Source organism: Trachinotus anak, unplaced genomic scaffold, assembly GCF_046630095.1.
Source record: "Trachinotus anak isolate AG129_WGS33_773 ecotype Australia unplaced genomic scaffold, CSIRO_AGI_Tana_v1 ptg000012l, whole genome shotgun sequence".
In the NCBI taxonomy this organism is placed as follows: domain Eukaryota; kingdom Metazoa; phylum Chordata; class Actinopteri; order Carangiformes; family Carangidae; genus Trachinotus; species Trachinotus anak.
The window spans coordinates 21,332,284-21,341,131 of NW_027273863.1; the positions used below are offsets into that span (position 1 = coordinate 21,332,284).

The 8,848-nt window shown below is 42.8% G+C and overlaps 1 pseudogene; it reads right to left on the reverse strand.

Moving 5' to 3' along the window:
• Positions 1-5,466: 5,466 nt before the first annotated feature.
• On the reverse strand, positions 5,467-6,605 carry LOC139629641 (uncharacterized; annotated as a pseudogene).
• Positions 6,606-8,848: the final 2,243 nt, after the last annotated feature.

Sequence of the window (8,848 nt, forward strand, 5' to 3'; positions counted from 1 at the left end):
TCGGTTTTGCAAGGAGTTGTCCTGTGTGAGTCGTTGTCTTACTGTGGCCGAAGCCTCCACGGTTGGAATACAGGTGAAAAGAGAAGTCACATCGTAGGAAACCATGGTTTCATCTTGGTGTTTGGTCTCACTGGCAACAGGTTGAATGTAACATAGGTGATCGTCTGTTTCAGAACCAGACGGTAATGTTTCACCGCAGATTCTACATCTAGATGTGCTACAGCGATGCTTGGCCTTGCCTGTGGTCATATTAACGTAGTAGCATAGATTGCATAGTTTGCTTTTTTTTTTTTTTTTTACTTGATCACAGAAACTAAAAGCCTGTTTGTTCCAAAGAGGCTTAACCTCTTTGTGTCGAGCAAAACAGGAGAGTGAACGACACGTCCTGTGACAATCTGAGCATTTTATGGGTTTGAGCTCTTGTGTAGAGCAGATGGGGTCGATGCAGACATGACAGTAACCCTTACAGCTGTGCACATAGGAGTTACTTAAACCCTTGTAACAATAATTACAAACAAACTTTGCGCGCATAAAGGCTTTGAGGTTTTTAATCCCGTAGTAATGATTCTGCAATAGGAATAAAAACAGGTTTGGAACGATCAGGGAAGTCTGTTGCAAAATGTGAGAGGGGTTCATTATGAGATGTTCTGTAAAACACTACAATTTTGCGCTTCAAGATCTCCTCAAATTTGGCTATGTCATTGAAAGTGACAGGTGTGCGATCATTTAAACCAGCCTGATGCTGCAACTCCCTACCCAGACTATCACACTGGCTATCTGTGAAATCCGGATGGATAACATGAGAGAGGCTGACGGCAAAGCAGAGCTGATCCTTACTGTCATCTACAAAATAGAGATGGGGTCTTTTCTTTTTGAGAAGTTTTCTCCATCTTACGTTTGGCACCACCCGTAGGGTTCAGCACTATGTGAACAATTAATTCTACACCTTCTTCAGTGGCTATGTTACTGTTTGACTGTACTATACAATCGAGCAAACCTTCAAAAGCTGGAAGAATATTTCTGCCTTGGTCGTTGTTGGTGACTGAAACATAATCACGCACATTTTCACCTACCACCTCCAACTGAATAATATCATTGCGACTAGCTCACGATTCTACCTCATTGGCTAATTCCCTAATTACCCCTATCACATTTCGATAAAATGCGGCAATATCAGGTACATTGCCGGGTCGAGGAACTGTAAATATGTGTCTCATGACTAGAGTGTTAAACCGATCATAAGAGGCTGTTTCTGTCTCTCTGCCCCCTCTAAACCCCTCCTCCTTCTGCTCTTCAGCAGGAGTGTGTCTCTGCTCCAACCCTTCACCCCCTAGTGAGGCTGCGGCTGAGACTGTGGCTGCGACTGAGACTGTGGCTGTCGCTGCGGCTGCGACTGAGACTGGCTGCGGCTGCGGCTGAGACTGAGACTCATTTTGTTCATTTTGAGGTTCATTTGATGAGCTGAGAGCTGATATGTTTGTCTGATTTAGATTTTGGAGTATGTTTTCTATGTTGTGGAAGGCGTCTTTGTTGTTTTGATTTAATCTTTGGGATGTGTTTTCTAAGGTTTGGAAAGGATTTTGTGGTTCTGAAGGCGAGCTATTGTGCACATCAACATTGTTGGATATTGGGATAGAACATAATTGAGCTAAAGCTATTTGCAAGTCAAGAGGGACTTGGTGGACAGAAGAGGGTGTTGGAATATGACGTAATTGCTCTACAGCTAAATCAATTTCAAGAGGGACTTGGGATAAGGGTGAACAAGAGAGACTCGGAATCAAATTCTCTATTCATCTTTTAAATAAAAAAAAAAAAAAAAAATGTCATAAAAATATACATACGTACTAAGATTACAACATTTTTTTTTTTCCCCCACAAATGGCCGTGAAGGATGAAATGATAGAATGCATTACTTGGGTAACCATCTGGAGCGTTTCCAATTGCTGGTTTCGGGCACCTCTTTGGGTTCTTCCCGTTCCTCTTCTTCCCACTATCAGTCCTGGTGAATGATTGATAGTATCCGCAAAGAGTTTGCGGACAATCGTCGATCTGACACGTTGTATTTTACGCCGTCTGTGGGGTCTCGCCGGAGCCTTCTCAATGTCGGTAACCCTCGCAGAAGAAGTGTGACGCTTCTGTCCTCCGGGAGGAGATGAAAGAACAGGTATCACAGGTGCTGTTTGTCGCCTGACAGGAGATGGGAGGTCTACCCGAGCTGGTGTCTGGGCCCTCAGGGGTGTTGAGACCATAGGTCGAGAGTCTGTTGGGTATAACAAATTTAATGGGTTAGCATCATTAACAATGAACTTTTTAATCTTTAAAAACAAACATTTTAGGTAGACACAGAGTTTTAGTTTCAGATTCAGAATTTACTTTATTTACCCTAGACTGGAAAATTGAATGAATAAAAAAAATCCACACTATGCAAAATGCATTTCAACCTGCTTCCAGTTAACAATGAAGCAGTCTGTGTGCATATTCATAAGTGTGTATGCACATTTTTATATATATATATATATATATATATATATATATATATATATATATATATATATATATATATATATATATATATATATATATATATATATATATATATATATATATATATATATATATATATATATATATATATGAGAGAGAGAGATATAGATATAGATGGATGGATGGGGGGAGAGAGAGATAGAGATACAGACAAGCTCATAGCGCTTGGCGACAGGGGGAGGAAAAACTCCCTTTTAACAGGAAGAAACCTCCAACAGAACCGGGCGGCCGTCTGCCTCGACCAGTTGGGGGGGAGGAGAGAGAGAGACAGACAGACACCAGCAGTCTAGCTCTATAGCAGCATAGCTAAGGGATGGGTCAGGACATACCCGAGCCAGCCCTAACTATAAGCTTTGCTAAACAGGACAGTTTTAAGCCTGATCTTAAAGGTAGAGAGGGTGTCTGCCTCCCGAACCCACACTGGGAGCTGGTTCCACAGGAGAGGAGCCTGATAGCTGAAGGCTCTGCCCCCCATTCTACTCTTACAAACTCTGGGAACCACAAGTTGACCTGCATTTAGAGAGCGAAGTGTCCTATTGGGAAAATAGGGAACTATAAGCTCTCCAAGGTACGATGGTGCTTGACCATTAATGGCTTTGTAGGTGAGGAGGATTTTAAATTCGATTCTGAATTTTACAGGGAGCCAATGCAGAGAAGCTAACACAGGAGAGATGTGATCCCGTTTCCTAGTTCTTGTCAGTACTCGTGCTGCTGCATTCTGGATCAATTGGAGGCTTTTTACTGAATTTTTGGGACATCCTGACAATAAAGAGTTACAGTAGTCCAGTCTTGAGGTAACAAATGCATGAACTAGTTTTTCAGCATCCTTTAGACATAGAATGGATCTGATTTTAGCAATATTGTGCAATGGAAATTCATCTGGTGCCTCCTAATAATGTTTCCCAGAGGGAGCATATATAGACTGAAGAGCATTGGTCCTAGCACCGAACCTTGTGGAACTCCATGACTGACTTTAGTGTTGATAGAAGAGTCACTATTAACATGAACAAACTGGAGTCTATCTGACAGATATGACTTAAACCAGCTTAGTGTGGTTCCTTTGATGCCGACCATATGTTCTAGTCTCTGTAATAAAATCTTATGATCGATGGTGTCAAATGCAGCACTAAGATCTAGTAGGACAAGTACAGAGACAAGTCCATTGTCTGAAGCTATGAGGAGATCATTGGTAACCTTAACCAGAGCTGTTTCTGTGCTATGATGGACTCTAAAACCTGACTGAAAATCTTCAAACAAACCATTCCTGTGCAAATAATCACATAACTGGTTTGCAACAACCTTCTCAAGGATTTTGGAAATAAAGGGGAGGTTGGATATGCAACTTTAAAAGCCTGCGGTACATAACCAGTTGATAAAGATAAGTTAATCAGACTTAATATAGAGGTGTCGATTAAAGGAAAAACTTCTTTGAACAACCTTGTTGGAACGGGGTCAAGAAGACCACTCGATGGTTTAGATGATGAAACTGTTGAAACGAGCTCAGGGAGATGTACAGGAGAGAAACAGTCAAAATATAAGCCAGTTACAGTCGACTCCGAGGCTGCTGAACTGGACAGTACATCTGAGCCAGCTGTGGGGAGGAGATGGTGAATTTTTTCTCTAACAGACAATTTTATCTGTAAAGAAGCTCATAAAGTCATTACAGCTGAGGGCTAAAGGTATAGATGGGTCAACAGAGCTGTGGCTGTCTGTCAGCCTGGCTACAGTGCTGAACAGAAACCTGGGATTGTTCTTGTTTTCTTCTATCAATGATGAATAATAGGATGTTCTGGCTTTACGGAGGCTTTTTTTTATACGCCAATAGGCTGTCTTTCCAAGCCTTTAGAGATTCATCCAGGTTAGTAGAACGCCACCTTCTTTCTAGTTTCCTTGAATTTTGCTTTAAAGCTCGTGTTTCTGAGTTGTACCATGGAGCTCGCCTTCTCTGACTCACCACCTTCTTCCTCAGAGGGGCCACAGTGTCTAGAGTTGCACGCAGTGAGGCTACAGTACTGTCAACAAGATCATCAACCTGTGTGGATGTGAAGTTAAGAGAGCTGTTCCCTACTGCATTGATACATGGCAGTGGGCTAAGTACTGATGGGATCCTTTCTTTAAATTTGCTAACGGTATTGTCAGACAGACGCCTGCTGTAATAGATTTTTTTCCCCAGATGCTGTGTAGTCCATGACTGAAAACTCAAATGTTAACAGAGAATGGTCAGATAAAAGAGGGTTTCTGGGAGAAACTTAGATATTCAATGTCAATCCCATAAGTCAGAACCAGATCAAGGGTATGGTTAAAATAGTGAGTGGGTTCATTAACATGCTGAGAGAAGCCAATTGAGTCTAATAATGAATTAAATGCAATACTCAGACTGTCACTTTCAACATCTACATGAATGTTAAAATCACCCACCATGATAACTTTATCTGTGCTGAGAACTAACTCAGATAAAAAGTCTGAGAACTCAGATAAGAACTCAGAGTAAGGGGCAGGTGGACGATATACAGTAACTAGTAGGACTGGTTTTTGTGTCTTCCAGTTTGGGTGAGACAGACTAAGAATAAGGCTTTCAAATGAATTATGATTAACTTTAGGCTTAGGATTTATTAGTAAATTGGAGTGATAAATGGCTGCCACCCCTCCTCCTCGGCCTGTGCTTCGAGGGATATGAACGTTAACATGAGTGGGGGGTGTTGATTCATTCAGACTAACATATTCATCCTGCTGCAGCCAGGTTTCAGTCAGACAGAGCAGATCAATGTGATGATCAGTTATCAGATCATTGACTAGTAGAGATTTAGATGAGAGTGATCTGATATTCAATAAGCCACATTTAATTTTCCTGTTATTTGGTGCTGGACTAACAGTTGTGTTAATTTTTATTAGGTTTTCATGTCTAACTCCTCCTCTGTTCACTTTTGATTTATTATATTTAAATGTAGGTGGTCGGGGGACAGACACAGTTTGTAGGTGGTGAATGGCAGGCGACTGCTCTAAGAGAGGCGCAGAGAAGAGTGTAAGACTGCGACTCTGCCTCCTGGTCTCAACTCTGGTTTGTCATGGCTTTGGCTTTCTAATAAACTCAGTGAAGGTTCTAGATAAGAGCGCAGCTCCATCCAGCGTGGGCTGTATGCCGTCCCGTCTAATCAGACCAGGTCTTCCCCAGAAAGTCTGCCAGTTATCAACAAAGCCCACATCGTTAGCGGAACACCACCTCGATAACCAGCGGTTGAACGATGACAAGCGGCTGTACATGTCATCGCTGGTCAGATTGGGTAGGGGCCCAGAGAAAACTACGGAGTCCGACATTGTTTTAGCATAAGTACACACCGACTCCAGATTAATCTTAGTGATCTCCGATTGGCGTAATCGGGTGTCATTAGTGCCGACGTGTATTACAATCGTACTGTATTTACGTTTATCCTTCGCCAGCAGCTTCAGGTTTGATTCAATGTCGCCCGCTCTGGAACGCATTTGACTATGGCCGCTGGTGTCGCTAACTTCACGTTTCTCAGAATAGAGTCACCAATGACCAGAGTTTGTTTCCCAGCGGGTGTGTCGCTGAGTGGGGAGAACCTGTTAGAAACGTGAACAGGTTGGTGGTGAGCCGTGAGCTTTTGCTTAGGACTAAGCCTCTTGTTACAAACAGTCACCCAGCCGCCCTGACCTCCCGGCTGCTCGGGAGCTGCTGGGGGGAGAGAAGGAGCTACAGAAGGAGCTACACCGGGTCGGTCCGCACCAGCTGCTGGGGGCTGGCTAACTGGAGAAGCTAAAGATGTGGTTTCCATGGTGCGGAGCCGAGATTCCAAATCATTGAGCCTCGCCTCCATAACTGCAAACAAACTACATTTATTACATGTACCATTATCGCTAAAGGAGGCAGAGGAGTAACTAAACATGAAACAAGCTGAGCAAGAGAGGGAGAGACAGAAGCCAGCACTAACTGCTAAGCTAAAGTAGCTAACAGAGCTAGCGTGTAAACAGCTGTGTTTTAATGAGAATCTCACAAAGAGAAGGAGAGAGCTAGGAGTGATCGAACAGAAGTTCGACAGTACAACAGATAATTAGCGGTTATATACAAAGATACAACTAGGATCAGCTAAATTCAGGGAGAGCAGCAACAAACACAACACCACCAACAACTGGAAGTGACACAATACACTTACCGCAGCACGTCGCAACTCCCCCGCTAGGATCTCATCGATACCCCCGTGGAAGATGGCCGGATTCCACGCCCCAGCCGGCACCAGAGCTATCGGAGTGATGATGCGCTCTTCACCCACCGGAGGGGTGGTGTTGGTCGGGGCAGGTGGAGGAGGTGGTGCAGCCTCTGACGGGGGCAACACCGAATCCTCAACCGCTTGAATTTCTTGTAAAACCTCTGAGAAACTGCCGTCGAGGTCTCGTACCTCGTTCAGACCGTCGGTAAAATCTGTAAGTATATATGTTTTGTTGAAACTGTTATTATAACACAGAAACGGATGCAGTGTGAGTTTTAAATTTTAAAAAGACAAACCTTACCAAAATGTGATTGTGAAAAGTTGATTCCTTCCAAATCTGCGGCTGTGACTTTAAAAGATGGATAATTCTGATTAAAAAAAAAAACACAGTCCAATGTTTAGACAATGAATAGAATACATAAAAATACGTTAAATATAGTAAATACTTACCAGAAAACTGCAGTGTTGGAGCATTTACTGTCTCTACGGAGACAGTAAATGCTAAAATACACAGATCTTTCGTTTAATATTTTTAAATGTCATAAAAAAATAAGAAGCAACGTGTGTAGAAACGCAAAGTCTTTTTACCGTGAGCCATCGTGCTGAGTTTTGAGTCGTACGTCTTGGGGCCTGCTCCGTCATACAGCCGCTCAGGATGACGGTGTATTTATACCCGTATTTCTTATCTTGAACACAATTACCCTGTGTCTTTTGTTTAGTTTGTTGTTTAGTTTTCCAACCAAAAAAAAAATTGGATTCATATGGAAAGCTATCTATCACCCTAAGGTTGGGTCAGGTCCAGTTTATAAGAAACAGAAAATTAGGTGCATATGGGTGTGAGATGACTTCTTAAAGTGACTTTGACCATGATCTCAACATACTTGGCAATAAAACTGATTCTGATTCTGATCTTGAGAAACTCTTTGTATGTGAGGGTTGAATGAATTGTGGTGAGTAGGGCTCTCCTCCTGAAAATACACCGAATCTATAGTTCTGTGACAAAAGTCTAGACTCTGAGAAACTTATGTGCAAGCATGGGGAAAAAAAGGGGGGTGGGTCAAAGGTCAACCCCTTCGGGTGGGAAAAAGCTCAACCCCTCCCCCTATGCAAATTAGGTCAAAGGTCAGACCTGTCAAAAGTTTGATGAGAAGTGGATGTTTCCTCTCTCTGATTTCAGTTTCTGTAATGAATGTTCAGCTTTCTCTTTTAGCCCTTCAATAGTGAAATTGACCTGTCTTATTCATTCGTTAAGGTTTTGAGCCTTTTCTATGATTTCCTCCATTCATGCCCTCTCATAGTGGAATCTCCCAGGAGATTCAACAATTTAGCCTCTAAGAAAAACAACTATTCACAAGTGGCATGTGACTCCAACGTCTGTCGTTATAACACAATAGGGCACTAACGAAGTCAAAACCAACTTTCCACCAAGACAGTCACTCTAATGATTGTTGTTGGCACATGGAGCACAAAGGGAACCAGTGACATCATCAGCCTTGTGAAAGCCCCTCCCAGAGGTTAAATACCTGGGTCTCCACACCAGATCGTTGGACCAGTCCCAGCCTGGTCAGATGCGAGCATGAACTGATGAAGCCTCTTGGATGAGAGGTGAAACGTTTTCCTAGACGAATAACCAAGTCCAGTTGCTTTCGATTTAAAATTCCTTTGAGATACTATGACCTGGACAAATGAGAATATTCACAGGCCTCCAAATGAAACCTGTGTAGGTACAGATGAATGAGCAGCTGTCCGTCAGCAGGAGTCCTCTGGGTTTCTAATGTGGGCTGCATGAAGTGCTGATGACGAGAGGATCGACTCCCTCCTGCGAAACATCTGTATCATCTGGAGAGTAGAAGAGCTGCTGATCAAGATTATCTGGAAGGAGACGCATATCGGAGGAGAGAGCGACTCCTGGATCCCAGCAGGATTCAGATCTCCTTTCCTCTGCTTCATTACGACTAAGTATCAACACAGCTGTTTAATGCATCAGTGGCAGATTGGAGTTGCAGCTTCTTTTAAAGAAATAATCTCATGGTGTGAGTAAATCAGATTGGAAAAGGTAGTTTCTGGGTGTCAAACAT